A 22,843-nucleotide genomic window follows, 5' to 3' on the forward strand; every position below is an offset into this window, starting at 1 on the left:
TTGTCCATACAAAGCCGAATCAAATGTTGTTAACCATATCCTTTTCTCAACAAGCTGCTGAAGAACTCTACAAACACCCATCTCATTTCATCATGGGCAAAGGCAGATGCTGCTCTCAACTTCCGAGAGTACAAGATCCCACTGGAGAAGAGAGAGAGGCCAGAGCTGAAGTGTGTGTGTGTGTGTGTGTGTGTGTGTGTGTGTGTGTGTGTGTGTGTGTGTGTGTAAGATCTGTTTTTAAGTATATTGAGATTTCTTGGTTGAGCTTTGATTTGAGTGCGGATTCTTGTGTGGTTGGACTATCTGAGTCCTTATATAGGCTGTACACTTCACTGCGGTTATATGGAGTAATTTAAGACACATCACAAACTGGGTAGAGTTTGTACTGTACATCAATATGTTTTTATACATAAAAGACACCTTTTATGTATAAGACACATGGTATGAAGTAATTCTGCTTATATACAAAAGTCATTTCCATTTTGTTGTCAGGGGTAGATGAGCTTTCTGAATGCTAGTTTCAGTTAAAATACAGTCAATGAGCTCAATGATACCAACTAAAATATACATTCGTGAAAATATTTGTTGGAGAGTAAACTTGTCATATGTAGAAATGCTATGCTATAAGAACAATGTTGCTTTATATTTACTTTTATTTATGCATTACCTGATCAGTCAAAATATATTTAGCTTTCGTGTGCATTTGTCCCTCTATTGTTGTGTTGTTTTATCATAGGTTAGTAGTTCGGTGATGTATTTTGTATGTATTTTTATTGTATTGTATTGTTTATTTTGTTGTAGTTTTGTAAAATTGTTTAAAAATAAAGTCATGAAATGATTACAATTTTGATGTCAGGGGAAAATTGAGCTTTCTGTATGCTAGCTTCCACTAAAGTACAGTCAAAATGTTACACAATCCATAGAAAATATCTGGATTTACTAAAATAAAGTATAGTAAAAATGAACATTACTTTTAATTACTTAAAACACACAACAATAAAGCAAAAATCCTGAGAATTGTTTTCATATATGTATATATATATATATATATATATATATATATATATATATATATATATGTATATATATATGTATGTATATATATATATATATATATATATATATAAGGACAAAAAGGACAAATAACAGTGAAAACTGAGAAATCACCCAAAATCCTCTCCGCGCACAAGCACCATGCACTGCTCTTTGTCTACAGCGAGTGGCTCTGACAAAAATGAAGCTATTTAAAACCTATGACTCAGAGATATTGGTATGAAACTATTCTCACACACACTGAGGCCACACCATGACCTTTGAGTTCGGTACAAGTTTATTCGGATTCCAGTGGTCTCGTGGTGTCCAAGTCTGGTGCTGTTCCACAAGGACGGATTAAAATTCACCAATGCGCGCACACACGCACTGCGAACCAGCATTCTGCGCATTATTTGCACACGAAAATCTCTTTTTCTCTTTCTCTCTGTTGAATAAAAGATTCTGGCACTGTTTTACTGTGTCTATTCCCACTAATTGAAGCGTGTGTGAACACTAATTAAAGCTCAGGGGGGAGAGGAATCTCTTGATGCACGCTGGGAAAGTGTTTGAGCAAAAACAATGGCAACAATCCGGTGACAGAAAGAGGCCTAGATACATTATCAATGAGAATTCAATCTGATCGCGCAAATAAAGCCACACATGACTCTAATACCATTCAGACTGTTTATCTTCCTCTCGCACTGCTCTCAAAAGTCTATATTTGCATACGGAGTTCTTGAAAGAAGGGAATTTGGGTTGCTCCACCGTGTGTATGTGCATACTAATCAATCTCATGTTTATTAAAAGCACAAAGTACAGAAAGAGAGTTTTAATGACTTATAAGCCGGTTTCCTCCAATTCATTACTGCATTCAGCCTGCACAAAAGTGGTGGTACAACCAATTATGGTGTCACTCCTCTTCGGAATACCAAATCCCATTTTTAATGGGAGTGACAGCCATATTGTACAACCTAATTCATTAACAGTCTACATTCTAAACCAAACTGACAGCCTTTTGGTTGCTTTTTTGGTGCTAGGAAGAATTTCTATACTCATAAATTAGCCAATAGCAAAAGGCTAAACTCCTTATAACAATGTTTCAGATTAAAAGTAGGGCCGTGAACCTATTCTGGTCTCACGGTTCAGTTCGATCCCACTATCATGTCATCAATTTGGTTCAATGCAATAAGAGCCATTGACAATGCACTGCATCCCCATATTTTTTTTAAATAGCTGAGAACATACAAAACAGTAAAGCACAATATCACAAATGTAGTAACACTGACAAAAACAATACATAAATGAACTAAATATATAAAAAGAAACAAAAAATATAAATAAAACAAAACAGAAATTAAAGTATAGTGTGCCTAAAGAAAAAGTGCACTAAAGTGTTTTGCATTTACAAAGGTCATTTTATATTAGATTTTACATAAAGACCTCAAGTCCAATGCAAATTCTGACAATCTGACAGCTTTCAAATTAGCCAATAACGTTATCACACTACTGGAATTTGCAACTTTGATATGATACCAAGAAAAATATCAATATTCGATACCCTATTCGATACTGCGAGGAAACCACGTATATTGGTAATTATTTAAAGCGTTGATATTGAAATAAAAGCAGTTACCAACCTCTTGAAATAATTTATAAAACTCTTCATGTTGGTCTTTCAAGTGCTTTATTAAATTAATTGTATTAGCGCATTTACTTAGCCTTGCTTTCGAGAGCAAAGCAGGTATCGATACTAACCAAAAGTGAGATTGTATCATTTAAAATATTCCAGTATCAATACCTATTGACATATTAGCCAATACCTTACATAAATAGTGTGCTGCCTGTCTATTACAACAAATGATGTCGGAAAACCATCAGTGCAAAATAACTGGTCTATTACTAAACCGATATAAAATTGTCCTACTTTACATCACAACGCACTGAAGAAACAATTAATTTTGGCAGCTCTAGACTAGCCTCAAGATTACTTACTTCTTTTCCGATGCAAATTCGGAAGTAACTTTTGCATTTAGTTCACAAAGAAACTTAGGACAGTTTCCTTATATAAATCCTGCACTCATTGCTTAAACTATGCAGCCTGTCCGCAGCCAGAGAGAGTGTTATTGTGGTTAAGAGCTCCACATGGTTTTGAACTGAACTTGCAGCAGTAATGTGAGCAGAAGGCATTAGTTTCAAGCGGTTATGTCCACATCTTAATAAACTGAGGCTTTAATGAGCTGAGAAGGCCACTTACTGTCCTTTTTAGGATTAATAAAGCAATGATATGTATAAATAATCCTGAGCACAGTACAAACAAGGAGCCTGTGGTGAAGCCAGCCAACAATAAAGGACTGCTTAAATCCCTTTGCACCAGGCAATGTTGTTGGGATTCAGCAGGAACTGATCTGAGAGCATCAGGTGGAACTAATATTCAATATTCAATCTAAGAGATCTTTATAAGTGTAGTGCTATATTATATTTTTTGACAGAAATGGGAACCAGGTTGTGAGAGATAGAAGAACACAAAGTTCAGTACATTTGCTTCAATTGTTTATTAGACCAAAGATCTTTCCAAAAAAAAAAATCTCCATATAAAATATCAGAAAATTAAGTTTTATTCTTCTGCTAAATGAAAAAGAAGATATTTAGAAGAATGCTGGTTGATGGCACCTATTGGCTTCCATAGCAGGAAAAAAAAACTATGGAATTTAATGGATGCCATCAACCAGCATTCTTCTAAATATTCTTCAAAATCAAACAAACAAAAAATAAATGAACAAGTAAAGGGTAAGTAAATGATGACTGGTTTCACTTTTGGGTGAACTATTTCTTTAAGAACAGTGTTATGTACAATTCTCTACAAAATAGTACATTTACATTGCAAGTTTACACTAAAAATCAATGAGAAAGAAAAGAAATGGAAAAGAAAAAGCATATTTACTGTGTGAACAGTTTATCACTAAACATAAACACTTAAAATGACCTCAACATACCTCCATCATTCCTTTTGATGAACACTCAAAATTGACATTTGCTGTTCAAACCACTTATTTCAACAACTCAGGCTCGTTCTGATTATGTACACCTACATTGATTTCTTGAGAACACCAAATACGTCCCAGATGCTACGTTTGTTTTTGTTTTGTTTTTTGCAGTTTTTGTTTTGTGAATCCGCCAGAGGCCGCTCTGTATGCTTTTCAATATGTCAAATTTCTCTCTCTTAGTACCATTTGCACCTGCTGCTCCACCACCCATCCACTTCCCTAAAACCCAACCGACAATGTTTTGAAAAGCGATCCAGAACAAGAAAAGCCCTCACAGCCGCCTCATTTTGATCCCATTTTCAGATTTGACCACATTCTCATCCTGTTATTTATTAAATTTTTTGGCTTCTGTTTTTGTCTTACCTACTTTCTGGAAACATTCTTCGCCAGAAGAACCCTGTCGTCACGGTCAACTCCACTCTGTCTCTAAAAACCTCCGACGTATGCGACGAGCCATTAGACAAACTGGTTAATCCAGAAGGGCTGTCCACACAGAGGTAAGCGATCAGCTGGTAAACGTGAAAAGAAATGGTATCATACCGCATTGTAGCATTCGTATTAAATGACGAAATGCAGCCATACGTACTTCAGGCTACATAATTGACAATCTTTAGAAATGTATACAGGGCTACGTTTTCAGAATGAGCCAATATTGTATTTAAAATAAGCTCAAACACAATTCTTGAGTTTTTTTGCGACAACTTAATTTGTTCAATCCACTTAAACTTGTAAAAATGTATAAGTTAACTTAATTCTTTCATGTCCCAGCAAAAATCGATCGTGAGAAACCCAGTATTTTTACAGTGAAGCCATGCTATAATCAGAGCCACTTACTGTGATCATCAGAGGCTTCACACACACACAAAAAGGCTTTAAACTTCAAAGCTGCAATATTGTTTTAACACCAGCAGCATAACTGTGCTTGGACTAAAGCGCATTTCCCTCTGCAGACAGATCAGCAAATAGCCTACAACTCAGTCAGAGATCTTGTCTCTGGTGGAAAACGATAAAATAGAGGAGCGAGAGAAAGAGGGGGGAAAGAGTTTCTCTCTATTCTGTTTATCATTCATCTAATTTTGTGGTTAATTAAGTAAAGAGTGTCTCTGGGGCTTCCTCGGTTCCGGAGTCAGAGCTAAAAATCTATCAAATCCATCCAAGTGTCTGTGCTCTTGTTTCACTCCGCACAAATGAGCCTTCTTATTGCAATAAATATACACACATGCCTTGTCATTCGGTTACGCAGTGTCACACCCCCACGCTTTGTCTCACATTTTCAAACACTCCTTCCAACAGTTGATTGGAAATGATGATGATTCTCAGTAATGATCTGACTAAGAGCCATCGGCCTCTTTTCCTCCCACTCAGAAACACAGCTTCCAGGATGCGTGTGTGTGTGCTCTTGTGTTAGTGCGTATCCCCTTTAGTCCCAGACTCAACTCTCTTCCAGCCTCACTTTCCCTCACCCTTCATCATAACCCTCACCAGAGGCTCATTCATTTCATCTCCGTGTACGTTTCCTGGCCAAAAGCACACTGTGTCCTTCCAAAACAGACCTCTGAATGTTGTAGCGGAAACTATGCAGCTTGAGACTCCAACAACTATCACACAAACCTCTGCATTCAACTTAGGAGAAACTATGGTTTTGAAAACACCAATGTAGCCTAAAACAAAAAGGATTAGTGCAGAAGGAAAATGTAACCATGTGTGTGCAGTTAAAGGAATAGCCTGACTTTTGTGTGTGGGTGAAGGCATCCCACAGGCGATATGGCTTGAGATGTCTGTGATACGGATGACCAAAATGGACAGAAATGAAATGGTAACGACTGGCAGGAAATTGCAGATCACTCTTCACTCTGTTGTAGCTTTCATGCAATGATTTGGTCATCTGTAGGATTCACATCTCGGATCTTGTCAGATGTCAGTGAACAGGCTTTTTTTGAACACCGCATGTATCCCACTTGCATTTCAATAGACCAAAAAGGACTGTGTAATTCGAAATGTTCCATGTAATCTTGTTTGTGTTTTTGCAAATCTATAATTGGAGCAGTTACTGACATAGCAATTGATTTTTTTCAGGCATAGATTTGAATCTGGCAGTGTAATTTGGACAGGCGTTATTCACATTGGTTCATTCTCAGTTCAAGAATTTGTTTGCCTAGGCAGTGCTAAAAATCTTTACAGACTTAAGAATTCAAGCCTTAAAATCAGGAATGCATTAAGCATTTTTTGTAATTATGCAGCGGCTTTGGTACTGCAAAAATTAATTGCTTAAAATGATACTTCAACCAAAAATGCTGCTTGTTTTTAATCGATGTATAATAAAAAGCTGCATCCTACTGACTTTCACTATGAGAGAACAGTTCTTCAAAATAATTTGTGTTCCAAGAGCATTGATGGGAATAACAGCACTAGAAATAAACGGTGTTACTAACGGCGATACTTTTTTCAGTAACGAGTAATCAACTGAATTACTGTTTCCCCACCGTTACCGTTGTAAAATGTAAAATGGTTGCAGTAAAATGGTTGTTACTATAACTGAAAACACAGAATCGATTTTCATGCAATCAGCATCTCTCTCAGCCATAGGACCTCTCTTTATCTGGTGTGTGTTTGGGGCTGGGGCAGGACACATAACCAACCAGTGATGATAATCGGTGTGTCTGTGAACGTGGTGTAACTGAGAACGTGATGATTGGCTTAGATAGAGCACATTTCCATCGTTTGCCAATCAGAGGCAGGGTAGGGTGGGTATTTACACAAGCACACACACAGAAAGTGGCATACTCTAACAACTAGAAGCCAGAACGATGGCAAATGCAACAAGTTTAAAAGTAGCTTTTGCAAACTCGAAATATAAGCAGTACTTTTCTCTCGTTGAGGTGAAAGGCAAGAATGTTTATGCATCATGCAACTTGCACCCAGGAAAAAAAGCATCTCTCTGCATCAGTGACAAGTAATTCTAATCTAATGAAGCACCTCAAGTCTTGTATTGCCTGTGCAATAAATACTTAAAATTTTAAACCTCTATTGTGTTTAATTGTGCAACTATAGTTATGATAATATTTATAATGATCTGTTGAATTTGTTGGTTGCCTCTCACATTGTCCCACAACTACATTAAAATGGTGTAAATTAGTGAACAATGGTTTATATTTATTTTATTGTTAGTTGATAAATTAGATTTTTATTAAGTAACACAATAGTTACTTTCCCTGGTAATTAGTTACTTTTATAATTATGTAACTCAGTTACTATTTGTGAGGAGTAACTAGTAACTATAACTAATTACTATATTAAAAGAACGTGCCCAACACTGTCTACAAGAGTCTTGGAATGTGATTTCTAAGTAAAGCATCCCTTTAAACAACACGAGGGAAGCATGTTTTTTTTTTTTTTTTCCCCAGTCAGCTGTGCACTGTTTTCTGAATGTACAATTCCTCTGCGAATACAGATATAGCTTTCTACCTCACAGGTCTTGTTTACCTTTGCTTACTCATCTGATTTCTTAATTAATTACCGCATATTAACTGTATATAATAATGAAACAGAAATAACAAAAAACAAACAACAACAAAAAAAAAAACTGTGTTATAAAGTCTAGACTGAACTTAGCAAATATATCCTTCAAACCATAATCCAATTCTCACCTGCAAACCCAATTCAAACTTATAATCTTAACCTAAGTATATATCTACTTCACTCATGTTAGTACTAGCAGTTTGTATTTATTTTATTTTTTGCATATATATTTAAAATATATAACCAGTTGTGCACTGAAGAGGTTTACATATTGTGATTTGACTTTTCGAAAACCTTATTAGCAGGGCTGCATGAGAAAATTTTCATATTGCGATTATTGAGGTCAATGTTGCCATATGCGATTACAAATGGTATTGTGATTCAACTGGATGAGTTTTTAAAGAGAATGCACACACATATTACATTAATATATTACAAATATTACGTATTGCATTAAATATCATAAAAATAGTTCGAAAGAATACAGTTTAACGTGACTTAAATCACATTTTAAATCGTTTAACTGATCGCATTAATCTGTAAATCATTAATTAGCAAAGATGCCTTTGCGAGTGCAGCAAAAAGTATACGTAGAGCAGCAAGCTTCACATTTGCTGATGTTAAGGCAGAAACCACTAGTGTTATGTACCTGTTCAGGTGAGGAGCGCCAGAGTGCTCTCCATCTGGATTTCACCATCTGCGACTGCGACAGGTCAGCAAGCAACAAGCTGCGTTTCAAAGGCAGGACTTGATATCAAACAACTCTGTTTACACGTTATTTTAATGAAGACTCTTAAAGCTGTTAAAATGTAAAAGCTCTATCGATTGGAAGTTATTTTGAATCTGTTTTTTGGTGTCTTGTGAATGTCTTCCATTTGTTTCTATTGTGTGTTTTTTTATAATATGAATTTCAATTATCTTCTGATTTTTTTTATTGCCTGTTTTTGCTGTATTTGTAGATATCCACAATAAAAAAATTAAAAAATATTTTAAATGTTACTCTGTGGTGTTTAGATGTGAAAAAAATAAACTTAGAGAAACAATAACAAACTTTGTCATTGTGCAAAAAATAAAATAAAATGAATAAACTGTTCACACGTCATTAGAAAAGTACCACCTAAATCTGAATTGTGTATTTAGGCAAAAACCATTTGACAGTTATGAAGTTTGTTGCGCAAATTGTGTAGGTCGTAACTGTAAAACAAGATCAGTCACGTTTCACACTGTGGAAAAATTCACCTTCCACTGTGACAGAGCATGCACATTGCTGCTAACAGACCAGAACAGAGGACTAATCGAGTTATATACACAGCAAAATATGGGGACCCAAAACAACTCTATGGGTGTTAATTTCAACACTTTGAAAGTGTCTCATGGGGTCCACTCAAAGCAGAGTTAAATCAACACTTTCAAAAGGGTTGGCACATTGACACCGAAGTAAGGGTTAATTTTAACTCTGGGCAGAGTTAAAAAATGTAACTATATTTAACACCGCCTGGTGTAATATATTGTTATTTTATTCAACTCTTTTGAGTGTAAATATGGTAAAAAGGTCAAATAGACTGTAAATTACAAAAGAAAAAACATTTTATTTGAAAATATTCACCACTTCAACAATTCATTCAGTTTTTAAAATGCAACAATGTCAAATATGCTTTAAATGTTTTATTAGTACAGACAGTATCAACAAAATATGTATGACCAGTGCTCAAAAAGGCTGTTTCAGTCCTTTGGTCCAAACTTGATGTGTTATCAGAGCAATTTGAAAGTTCAATATAGCGTCACTCATAGTTTATTTCTGAACTCATAGTTTTCTTGTGAAATTACATTTTAAACATCTTGACGTGCAAATCTTTCACTTCGGGTGTTTCCTTGGTCCTCCATATCAAACACAACAGTTTAGATGAAGGTATAAAAGCTGTAAACTTGTGTGAAAACAAACTGGAGCTAGGAAATCTCATCAAGCATGTCCTGTGAAAGATGTGCTTCCCAGCCACAGGATGACCTTTTTATCCATGACGATGTAGCAGCTGCTGATCACTCGTCTGGTGGTTCCTGATGCACGGATATAGGGTGATGCTCTTCTAAGAACTCTTCAAGACTCCAGCATGACTAAGAAAAATGTTTAAAAACAAATTGCAGTCAAATTCTATGATATATTTAAAAGAACATTTAAAGTAAATAAAACATTCAAGAAATCTAAACTCACCTTTTGAAAATCTTCATGATGATCCACAACTTGACTCTCCCAGCTGGTTGAGGTGACAGGATATGGAAAAGTAGAAAAAACACATATATCACTGTTGGATCTCCAAAAACAATTAGGTTAACCACTATGACTAGAACTGGAAAAACAGGCAGCTGTCTGTCCACAATCCTGAATTTAACACAACACTTGGAGCAAATTTTAGAGGAGCTTAAAATCTTTTATATCATTTAGTGATGCTGACTTCCCCAAAATATTGGCCACAGTGTAAAAAATATTTATAAACTTCATAAACAGTTTTCTGTAAGCGTGTGCGTGCGTGTGTGTGCGCGCGTGCATGTTTCTATACCAGATTCAACTTGTTAGGCCCTTTCAGGTCCAGTATTGACGCCACCTTTCCTGGAGTCTAGCAGATGTTTCAGGTCCAAATATAATCTAAAATATTAGGATAAGCAGAAGAGGAAAAGTGCAAAGTAAAGAGCAAAACATTATTTAAGTAACAGTTCACCCACAATACAAAACTTATCACCTTCATGTCATTTGTTATTCTCTAATGCTCTAATACCCTCTCAGCTTATTGTGAAACAAATACAGAACTTTATCAAACATACCTTCATTATTATCACCACATATGACCAAGAAGGTGTGCTTGGTCATTTCACCAACTCTGGAAATGTACCATCCGTCTCTAATCAGCCACCGTCACAGGGTCTTGTGTTATTGTATAGAGAACTTTGGCTGTTAAAAAAACAACAAAAAATTAGTATCAAACACATATGCATAACCTTCAGATAAAAAGGAGAGATGAACATCACAAAGTATGCCTCACACTTTTTCAGATATCTTTTGATTCAGATGTTGATTATTGATAATAAATCTACAAATCAAACCTGTATCATCATTAGGCTGCTCAAATATGAATCAGTTGATTAATTTTACAGACAGGTGGCTGTTTACAACGCACTGAATTGTCTTTAATGAAACGGAAACGTTGTGTACAGTACATGCTAAGTTTGGCCTATAGTTTTAAGCACAATATCATGCGGGAGAAAAAGCTTGACTAAGATGTTCCTGACTACATAAATAGCCTAACTTACTAACGTCAGACATCCTGAGTTGGGAAAAGTCATTTTCGGGGGATACAGAGTTGATTTGCGGGAGGTAGCGGGAGAGATGAGAACCTGAAGAGCAATGGGATGAGTTGCGCGCGACGTACCTAAAGAGCGGTGGGGGTGACTTGCGCGCGACGTACCCGAAGAACTGGGAGGGATGCGGTGGAGAGGGGTGTGCAAAGTGTTTAATGACCGGGCGGGAGACGCGCGATTTCCGGGAGATTATCATTCATTCGCGGGCATCTACTTGGGCATCTGGGAGTCTCTGTGCATTTGCGGGATAACGTTAACGTTAGTCCCGCAACTTCCAGGATACTTCTGTAACCTTAAATGTCTGAGAAAGTGCAAACGCGGTCATTTAAAGACATTAATGTTAACATTCCGACTTTAATGGTTGTCAACGCTTAATATAATTCAAGCGTACGTTATCACGCGAGTCTATGAACTAACGGTATATGGACGGCCACGAATGAACCAGTTTAAAAGGGCCGCGGTGTTTAAAATAACCAAATTAACGTACACGAATAACAAACAATCATATGTTTTAGTCAGGAAGCCTTTTACAAGTAAGCATATGTTCATTTACTCACCAGATATGTTTTAGAAACTCTCCAGAGCTTATGGAAACCGTCCTGTGTTGCCGTTAGCATCCGGGCAGAGTAGGCTAGGCTGCTCCGGGGATTCCCTCGCTAGTTTGCTTCGAATTAAAGGAGAAGTGTCGATTTTATTTTACAAATGGGTAACAACGCACAAAATGGCATTAAGCGTAAAAGAAATGTATTGAACATGTACATTTGATGTTTTTATGCACTATGTATGCGTGAGCATATATAAAAACATTCTTGAAAAGAAGTGATAGTAATGCAGTTAAGCTACGTTAGATACACAAACGACCGTGAATGAACCGCAGAAGTTTAAAATTGTCACTCCATTCTAAAGTTATTAACTTAACAATATGTTTACAACTGTATTTCCTTAAAGAAAGTCAATAAAATACCAACATTTAGGTAGTTTGACTCACCCGTTGCTGTTCTAAACCTCAGATGGAAAATGGCGTCTGGAAAATTCTTCAGTGACTGGGGCTGCATGAATTCCCGGATGTTGGAAATAACACCACCAAGTGTTGAAAACTTAACTCCTTTATTTCGCACTGAATAAAATCAATTCTAACTCTTATTATATTCATTTATCAAAATCTAACTCTTTAACATCAACACTTTACTCTGAAATGCTTCAACACCGAGAATTTAACTCAGATGAATTTGCTGTGTACTGTTCCCAGAAAGTATGAGTTATTTATTTATATAAATCGCAGCATTTCTCCATCAAATAACTGCACTAGCCTGACATCGCGATTGTGATACAATTAATCGTGCAGCACTACTTTCAAGATTTTTTTTTTATTTTGCGTTCATCTGCCTCAAAACTAAGAAAAAAGCTATCAGAATCAGCATTTTTTTTGACCGATGCATTTATATATATACCACAGCACCGTGGGCATTTAACGGAGTAAAAAACAGGTCATCTAAAGTCTAAGCAAAAATGCTAATTCAAAACCTTACTTTGTAGGGCTGCATGACTTATTCCTCTCTATATAGGACTCAAGGTCTAACAGAGTCACTCAACAACTGAAAACCCTTGAAAGAGGACATGCGCACACATCAAGAGATTTATTCATGGCCTTGTCCTTCATTCCCAGAAGAGAGCTCCAGAGTTCTCCAACCAGTGTCTTTGTAAATCAGCACACGCAGCACATTTAAACATCTAACCCAGGGTCCTCTCTGGGCACCCCGGATGGCTGCGCTGATGCAATGTACTTAATTGGCGGTAATCAGGTCACTGGAGAGATGCGCAAGCTACACTAGGACTTTTCTAGAAGATGGACCACTGTTAACCTGCGCATCATTCCCGTACGCCCGGCCCCCTAAGAGAGCCGAAAATCCTCCTGCCCTGGAGTTACACAGCCTCACTGTATCATGTCCTGACAGCATTACGTCTTCCAGGGCTGTTTCAGCAGGGTCACTCTATCTGGCTATATTAAGGCGCTTCGGTAATGGCCAGCGGATAATGTTGTCCTCTATAAAAAGCAGTGTCATTACTGTTCAAATACACTTTTCAAAACACGTGATTGGCCCAATTGAGCCCAGAGCGATTTCCCTCATGCTATTATAAGCAGGAAAAAAAATAAACAGACGAGTCGTCCTGAAATAACATGGCTATTTGTGTGTTCCGGTTGTATTGAAATACACAACCCCATTTACTGCAGCCAACACATTGTTGCATATCTGTATTCCTCCTGCGTTCTTGGACTAACTTTACATATCTGCATTTTTTAGCATGATTTCTTCTCTCAGTGTGGTAAATAAACATTCGCTATATATTTAAGCCTCTTTGTGGCTGCATATTGAGCAGAGAGATTATTATTCAAAGCGTTTGTTGGGACTCTTCAGGTTTCGCCGTCGTTTAATATTAGGGCTGTTACACCTGCTGCTTTTATTGGATGTATAAAACAAGACAGCCATTATTAACTTTGCAAAGTGCAATGCATCAGCATGACTTCTCTAGCAAATGCTGCTTAATTGTTGGGATCAATCTTCATTTTTCAGCACAACCAGATCTTAGTTCTTAAACGCGTTTAAACACTTTAGCACGTAGATGTGCTGGAAAGTGTGCTCATGACCTACTTTAGGAACAGCTAAGCGAGACTATATCAGAGTTATCAAGTTATTGGCATCTGTGGGCTTTTATAAGGGAGAAAAATCCTCAGAATACCAAACTTTTAAATGGTAGCAGAAATCAAAATGATATAAAATATTAAATTCAAGTGACTTTTAAAGAATGTCTTTAAGTTTCAATTTTGGATGAACTATCCTATTAAGGACTGCAAACAACGTTCACTCACGCTTATAACCAATGTTTATTGCTTGGGTATAAATGCTAAAAGGAATCTCAAAAGGAATACTGACAGTAAGCACAAGTGAAAATCATCCCAGTATGCAATTATTCATTCATTCATTCATTCATTCATTTCCTTCGGCTTAGTCCCTTTATGCAACATTTAATGGTAGCTGAAATCAAAATTCAAGAGTTCATACTTAGCTGATGATTGATTATAAAGCTTGCTTGGCATGCTGTCCCAGCAGAAAGCCCTGAGCTCCTAAGATCCTTGAGCCCAGGGCTCCCCTTCGTTTGCAAGGTGAGAGGGGAGTTTGAGCTTAGGTAGATCTTGAGAACTTTCCTGCTGTTGTAGCTTATGAACAGATAGAGATTGCTCTTAAGAGATGCACATTTACTAGGAGCATGTCTATGATGCTGATGTGAATTAGTCAATTAACTTAAGTTGCATGTTTTCGGACAGTGGGAAAAAACTGGGAAACCCGGGGGAAACCCAGCACAAAACGTGAGCACTGGAAGAATGTATAAACTTCGTACAGAAACGTCGACTGGCTTGGTAAGGACTAGAACCAGAGACATTCTTGCTGTGAGGCAACAGTGCTAACCACTGGGTCACCGTTCCACCCATCTAAAAAGGAGGAGTAGGGGTGGAAGGGGGGATTCTTCAGTATGGAACTAAGGGTATTTATAGTGGCTTAGGAATTGTCTGATTGGTGAATCATAAATTAGATAATGCGGGACCAGCTGCAAGCAATCATAAGCATGTGATTCTCTCGAAATTAGTTTATAAATAAACTTCATTTATACAAAATATTAAATTCAAGTGACTATCAAGGAAGATCCAGTTCTGTGGAAATCTAGAGATTTTCTGTGTGGGCCTGGTTGCCAGACATGCCTAATATGAGACATGGCTATCGAACACGGCTGATATCAGATAGAGCGTGACTAAGGAAATTACAGTCCCGTTCCAGTCTCTGATTGCGAGTGTCAAGATTTAGCCGCTGTTCATGGTCCTAATCACTATCATTAATGAGCATGGTAATGCAATGCAGGGAAAAGGCTTCAGGTCAGCTCAGCTGGAGGCCAAGGTATCCCTGGAGAGCTGGGTCCTCATCAAGAAACAAGGTCTTTTTTTTCAGCAAAATCTGACAACCATAACAAAGAAAGTTCTATACGCAATCCTTTAAAAAATAAATGTTCCTTATTGGCATCAATGGTTCCTTGCAGAATCTTTAATAACCGCAGAACCTTTCCAAAAAAGGTCAAAGTGAATACATTTCTTTAAATGATTGAAATCAAAACGTTCTTCACACTAAAAACTAAAAAGTGTTCACCAAAAGGCTGTTTAGGGAATCCAAAACAGTTCCTATATGGCTAATGCATTGTAAGCATGCTTTCTTACTGTGCTCTCTTCACAAACAAGCTTCTTTCACAAGGGTTAAAGTAGTTAAGAAGAACTGAAAAAAGTTAATTAACTCATACATTTGAAACTGCAATAATTCTGCAATATTACTTTTTATTGCATAAAAATACGCAGCCCTGGTTAACGATCATCTTCTTTAAAAAAAAAAAAAATCTCGCCCACTCCAAATTTTTAAATGGTAGTGTATTTTAAAGATTTGCACTCTCGTACTTGCACAGAGTGTGTTTAATTTTAGTCTGTCAAACAGAAATGGATGGTGACACTTCTATCTTTTGCTCAGCCAAAACGGCACAAGAAAAAGCGACTGTTTTTATAGACCTGCACCATTTAAGAGAGAAAGAAGGAGAGAGTGATTAAGGAGAAAGGTGACTCTCTCAGGATTCGACTTGGAAAGAATTAATCAGAAAGGTTTAGCAAGGGAACAGACCTGAATACACAACAGCCTCATGTCTTCATTCACATGTCAGTCTGGAAAACGAGACCCCTCCCTGTAATCACAGCAATATTTCAACTCTAATCTAGCGTGGTTCGGTCTTCGGCTAAAACATCTTTCTCCTTGTGCAGGCGCCAGCACTGCTGTCCACTTTATTCTGGAAAAGCACTCTAGATTCAAGCGATATCACCACCCTACTCGCTCGTACTTACTGCAAGTTGTCTAAGTGGGTCAAGGGGGTCTCCGCAGGGATCTCATAAGCCACACGGGCTGTCAAGCAGCAGCAAGGTACGGCTGATAAGACCCTCGCAGCGACAGGCGAGAAACCCTGCTGCTTCATTACGAACTCAGAGATCCAGGCCAGAATGAACACTGAGCTCCAGTGCCCAGAATCACACCAAGGCAAGTCCTGCATCCATCATTCCACCGTCGGCAGAAGGAGGCACAATTAAAGGTGCTGTAAGTACATTTTTGATGCCTCTAAAGCATCATGAAACATGCTAAGTAAACATTCTTGTTTATCTAAAAAACAATGCTAAAGTCAGCTATTCTGCTTTGAAAATGTGCATTACTTGCCAGAACGTCTTTGTTTTGGTCATTTAACCCGCCCAATGTAAGTTTAACCAAATATAATTCAGCACCCCGGTAGCCTTGGTGGAAAACCGTGTATTTGATTTATTCAGTCATGAAGGCTCTGAAATTATGCGTGACGGAAATGCGATCTCCGGTGGACAGTAGCAGACTCCTAAATGAGACAGTTTCAAAGTTCCACATGAGTAATAAGCAATTTAGCTGTTTGCACCAGACAAAACACAACAGAAATAAATGAAATAAAGCCATTCAAAAGAGAACACAGAATAGTGCACTTACTGCATTCCAACAAAATGGTAAGGTTTATAATCGAATTAATAGATATTAAACCTCTTTAACATTTTTAAATGAATCACTGATATGTGTTGCAGTTCTAAAGTTCAATTTCAAATGGTTTATTTTATTTTTAGGATCCAAGATGAACTATCTGCTGCTGCTTTCAGTAGTATGGCAATAAATGTCATGTTAAATGGCATTCAAACACATTGTGAGCATTTAATACCAAATAAAGCAATGGTACCTGAGGTGTTGGTTAGAACAAAAACTCCTTCTAATATGGAAAATATTACATCTATTGTGTGCCGTTGCTTTTTATTTTGAACATTAACCTTTAAGCCTGATTTATACTTCTGCGTCAAGCGCACGTGTATGCTATGGCGCAGCCTATGCTTCGTCGCATAGCTCTACGCCATGGTCGTCAGAGCCGCTGACGTGCACCTTTCAAAAAATGTAACTACACGTTAAAACGACGCATAGCGCAAGCTCTGTGATTGGTCGGCTTGGTAGCGCTGACGAGTCTGGGCAGGACCGAGAGCAGTGCGAGCCAGATGATTGTTTACAAGTGTGGAGTCCCATGAAGGAGCTCCGGATGAAAAGTTTTGTTTTGTGCTTACCTCATAGTTAAAGCTGTTGCAAATCCGCCAGTTCCAGCCTCAAAATGGGTGAGTTTGAGCCACTTGTACATTCAGGAAGTGTTCAGAAAAAACAAAACACCAGCAAAGAAACTTGACACAGAGGAACATTAACACCTCACTGCCAACTAGCGTTTCGGTAGTGTTATTGCAGAACAACCGAAACAGCGCGCAGAAGTTTACATGCACAGCTACACGCGTTGCATGCGCCATGGGTCACACCGATCACTCGACGCAGAAGTATAAACCAGGCTTTAGGCTCCACACTCAGGCACTTTGCTATTTATTTTATTCTTATAAAAACTCCATGGCTTGGCTTGAAAAACAGATAAGCTGCATACAGCCCTGCTGCAATTGCTCTGTCTGTTGTTGTCTTCATGTTTGATCAGTTTAGGCATTTCTATCTTCTTCTATCTTCTTCTACTCATATGTGAGGTTTGTGCAAGCGACTCTCTAGCTAGCATCCAGTAAGAATGAAATAGATATTACATTACATTTGTGCTCGCAACAACAACAAAAAGGGAAAATGTATTATTTTCATTTGATCAGTTTATAATATGTAATGTCCCTAAAGATACAGGACTTTTTTCATCTCTAAGATAATTCAATTGATTAATCATCATATCTTTAAAAATCACAATAATAGATACCAGAAAATATTGTGATATAGTTTCAAGTTCATAACACCCATGCCAAGAACTCATTATAAACGGATAAGTCAGAGGCTTAACCTAGAATACTGGCAATTGGTAGTCTTTTTAATGCTAAACCTCTGTTTTTAACGTCACGTAAAATATGCAAACCTGAAGTGACAGCTGCTGTGATTATAATGGGACGGGAGTGTTCTGATATTGTCACGCTGCTCATTACTTTGTGTATAATTTATTCAGAATCTTCTGTTTTTCCCCATTGCTAAGTGGGCCAACGTGAAGTCAACCATTTATGCACTTTTAATATGATCTTGATTTACTGACGAACAAAAAGAGCAATAAATTCATTCATGAACTCTGTACTTAGCTTGTTTTATAGTGCACTTCCTACATAAATAATAAGGCATGGAGGTACCCTACATATGACTTTAACTAATTGTTAAAATAAAATGTGGAAATTACATTAAGCTGTTAATTAACATGACTATTCCCAATGATAAAAAGAAAACGAACATATAATTAAAATATTTATTATAAAGATGTATAATATTATATAATAAATATACATATGTTTATGACACTGTATTACAATGTTTTAATTTGACATTTTTGTGCCTATGACATATTGAACCTTCTACATATTATACAAGTAATTTATTAAATAATTTTACACTAGTACATCTAGTACATAAAGCAATAATTCCTGTTGCATTCATGAACAAAGCTGATTAGAACATTCTGAAACTGAATTGTATGCTGATAATCTCTAAAAAGTGATTAAACATTATCCAATTAATGTCCCAGGATGATATATTTGTTCAACTAACAACATCACACTTCTTTAAAAAGAAATTTTTATTAATCAAATGTAATAACCACAATTATAATGTCAACAGAAATAATCCACAATTGCAATCTGTCATAAGCATGCAGCCCCTACAGGGTACAAACGCAGAGGGGCTTGTCTAATCAAAACCTCGGATCATTAACACATATCCTCTAATTAACCTGTTAAAATATGAGAGCGGCCTGCAAATGTGCCTCACAAAGACTCCAGAGACCAGCATGCACAAATACACACACACACACACATACCTGCAGGGTCACATGAGTTTGAGCTCAAGCTTTGCATAAGAAATGGGTTATATACTACAGTTAATACAGGTAAAAATGTGAATGATAATACCCACAATTAGTCTGTGCAATGATTTATTACACTAGCACATGTGCAATACAGTTTTACATTTGTGATCCACAGTCGGATGTTTGAGATCAATCTTTTTTGTGACCAGAGGTGGTTTAGTAAATCACAGAATGTTGAAGAAATCATGCTATCTCTGTCCTGGAGGACCGGTGTTCGGCAGATTTTATCTCCAACTCCAATCAGATCCACCTGGGCTAGCTAATCAAGCTCTTACTAGGTTTTCTAGAAATATCAGGTGCATCCCAATTTGCATACTTATGCACTATTCTACACCATTTACTAGTAAAAATAGTGAAAATATTGTAAGTAGTGCATTCACACTGAAAATTATACAAATAATAAATGCACTTTAATTACCTGGATGATACACTCATTCAGCCGGTAAAATGAAGTGTGGAATGCTGGACACTTCATGCACTCAATAGTCACAGCTTTGCTTAGGAAGCGTAAAGATCAGGGGCCTCATGTATCAACGCTGCGTACGCACAAAAACATTGCGTACACAAGGTTTCACGCTCAGAATCGCTCACGTTTGGATTTACTAACAATGAACTGAACGTGGGAATGTGCGCAGGTTCACGGCAGCTTTTGGCAGGCGTACGCACATTTTTTGTGCGTGTCTGTTTTATTTCCATTGGCGACTCCTAGAGGCAGTTGTGTTAAATTCTTCTCTACAAAGTGTCTGATCCTTGCAATGGCAGCTGTATGAGACGGGTTCATCTAGTAGGTATGTAAGATTTCCATACCATACAGTTGACCAGCTAAACATTAAAGCACAATTTGCAGCAGTCGCCTGTTTTCCCAATGTAATCTGAGCTATCTACTGCACGCACATTCCTATAAAGACACTATCTGAAGATGAATTTGCATGCGTGAATCAGAAACATTTCCATTCAATAAATGTGCAAATAAAATATGATGCACAAACTTATTAATGATTCCTACTAGTCTTTCTCGTGATAAATAGTTGGCAAAATATGATATGTAGCGGGGGGAAAAAAAGAAGATAGAGTTCATCTGACGCTGGATTCGAGCCGAGTTCATGCTCGAACGTGTCAAAACATGATCACATCTCCCACTCTATTTTTTTTTCTTTTGTTGTTAATTCCGAAAAACAAACTTGCAAATAACACCGCTTTTCTCCGATCTACCTCCGAAAGCAGCACCTCCAATTCACATTCTGTTCAAAGTTTCTCTTTTTGCTTGCTTTTGCCATTGCTTTTTCGTTGGGTTTTGCCATTAGCATAGTCATTAGCATATTCATACGGGGGAGGAGGCAGGGAGGGGTTTTGTGCTCGTGCATGTTGCGCTCAGTTTCACGTTCATTCGGATGTACAAAAGAATATGCGTGAGATTCGGCGTACGCAGTGTTTCATACATCTGAATTTTTTTCTGCGTACGCACATTTACAGCTTTGTGCGTACGCAATGTTTTAGTAAGATTTCCACGCAAGTCTTCGTACATGAGGCCCCTGAGCTTTCGGGCCCTGATGTTAGATTACTTTATTTATTTTGGATTGTGAAAGCAGTATTCTCCGATGAAAGTGATGATTATGCCTCCTGATGGTGAATGCGGTTATACTCAAGGCAGGTATTATTTGATAGTTTGGTCTTTTGCTTCACTAATTTAGCAACTGTCAAACTTCATTAGGGAAACGGTTTGATTTACCATTTAGTAAAAAAACATTAGTGCTCCACTTGGGACGACACTACATTCATATACTATGCTGTTGAGTGTGTAAGTGCATAAGTACATAGTGTATTAGTGCATAGTGTATAGTGTGCCATATGGGGAGCAGCTACCCTTACAGCTGTGTTGAGACAAGTTGGAGCTAAATCTGCAGAACACTGAAGCTACAAGATTGAGTTTGAGAACCCCTGATTTGTGATATACAGTGATAAAGCCTTGGTCAATTAGCATTGCTTTAGAAATGTAGTTTATGCTAATTAAAACCCAGAATGGCATGAAGAGAAATAATCGAGATTTGGTTATTACACAATGATTTGCTTATTGCATTCATGTTTGATGTACTTCTTTTAATCGTTTCTATCATCTTTATTGTCTTTGCTCTGCAGCAGTGATAGCAGATGTCTCTTTTTTTAGTAATCTATATGTGGAGTTTGTGCACAACGCCACCCTCTAGAGTCCAGTATGAATGAAAGCATTACAATGTGCGATCAACACATTAGCCCCTTTCACACATACAGTGTGATTTTCCAGAAAAGGGATTGTATATAAATGGGCCTTTTTAGAAAAAAAAATGGTTAATTTGTTTTTACCAATTTTCCTAAAAAAGAAGTTGTAACATTACCAATAATTTGCCAGAATGCTGCTCTGCGTGAATGCAGAAGGAAAATTGCCGGAAAGAGTATGTTCATGATTAGAACCTCCATATGTTTTCATCAAAGTTGTTCACAATACTAATCCATTTTTAGAATTTGTAATGTTGTCAATTGTGAAAACGTTTAGCTGCAGTTTGCGCTTCTGCCTTTGGATGTTTTTGAGACAAAGCAGCTGCATGAATGCTAAAGCTTTAAATAAAAGTGTCTAAATCAACAAAAGCCTGAGCCCTTCTATGTTTACTAATACAAGCGCAGCAGTTTAGAGGCCATTTCTGGCTAATAATGTCAAAATTTACCAGTATTTTGGAGTGAATCGTCTTTTCCAGAAAAATTTCTGGAACGTCTTTCCCTGTGTTATCAGCGCTTTTTTTAAATGACCAGTAAAGTCGTTCTGGAAATAATTCAGATATTTACCAGTATCACTGTGTAAAGGGTGCCAATTTTCAAGGTTTTGAACTTTTGTCCTGCAAGTTTTATCTTCAATCTTCTTCAGCACATCTGCTTGGTTATTTTATATGATCCTGAAAAGCTTGATTAGCAGTGTGTACAGAAGTAGAATTATAAAAATATATATATAAATATATATATATATATATATATATATATATATATATATATATATATATATATATATATATATATATATAAATATATATATATATATAGTAAACTATATATATATATATAAAAATAATAAAAAACTAAAAATATTGTGATATATTCCTAAATCCATATAGCCCTACTTTACATTTTCCACTTTGTTCTTATGATATAGCACAAGAATAGGAAAAAAAACACAAAGAATGAAAGAATGAGCCTAAAGAAATAGAATGAATTGAAAGCGCTCAGAATAGGTGCAAACTTAAAAGGTCAGCAACGCATTGCGTAAAGCTCCTCCAGGTTAAAGTCTGAACACTTCTCAGTTTTTAACGGCTCATTTGAGGGTGAGAGGAGAGAAAAGCTGAGAAGAAACATAGCGCTGAGTTATTATATTAATGAAGGACTCCACGCGACAGCTGCCTGCAGAGATGCTGAGGCCTTGCTCAACCGTTCCCTTTTTCAGAGGCTGCCGCTTTCAATCTGACAGGCAAATGGGGCAGTGCCACAACACACCCGCTGCTGCTGCTGATGCAGAAGACTCGTCTCCAAACAGACACAAACACTTTCTCTTTCTCTCATCTCTTACTCTCTTGAGCTTAGCTAAAGTCTGAGCTGTTTTGTAAAAGCAATCAATGATTTTCAGTTTTGCTTCTGACGACGATGACAAAGAGCTAATAAATGGCACGTTTACATCTCCAGGGTTTAGCAGTGCCAAATTAATGACTCATTCAAAAAGATTCAGGAGTTATCGTTTATTGATGAAGAATGTCATTTTTTAGACAGTAAATGTTGCTTTCTCTAAATATTATGGCGTCTTAATTATCAGTTCAATAAAAAGTTTTACTGAATTAAAAGAAAATATGTTGTAAGTGACAAAACAT

The 22,843-nt window shown here is 37.1% G+C and overlaps 1 protein-coding gene and 1 long non-coding RNA gene across 13 annotated transcripts in view; both read right to left on the reverse strand.

The window, feature by feature from the left end:
- Window positions 1-22,843, reverse strand: part of sema6bb (sema domain, transmembrane domain (TM), and cytoplasmic domain, (semaphorin) 6Bb) — a 287,153-nt gene that overhangs the window by 223,682 nt on the left and 40,628 nt on the right. The window lies entirely within an intron of this gene.
- Window positions 9,246-12,480, reverse strand: LOC137496338 (uncharacterized). Of its 2 annotated transcripts, XR_015497773.1 has the most exons (6): window positions 11,935-12,480; window positions 11,504-11,610; window positions 10,413-10,539; window positions 10,151-10,236; window positions 9,805-9,847; window positions 9,246-9,707 (listed from the first exon to the last, which is right to left on the reverse strand). It is a non-coding gene; the product is annotated as an uncharacterized LOC137496338 (long non-coding RNA). The 2 variants fall into 2 exon arrangements; XR_015497774.1 differs by lacking the exon at window positions 11,935-12,480 and having other exon boundaries at window positions 10,413-11,611.

The sequence above is a fragment of the Danio rerio genome, chromosome 8 (genome assembly GCF_052040795.2).
Source record: "Danio rerio strain M-AB ecotype USA chromosome 8, GRCz13ab, whole genome shotgun sequence".
Lineage (NCBI taxonomy): Eukaryota > Metazoa > Chordata > Actinopteri > Cypriniformes > Danionidae > Danio > Danio rerio.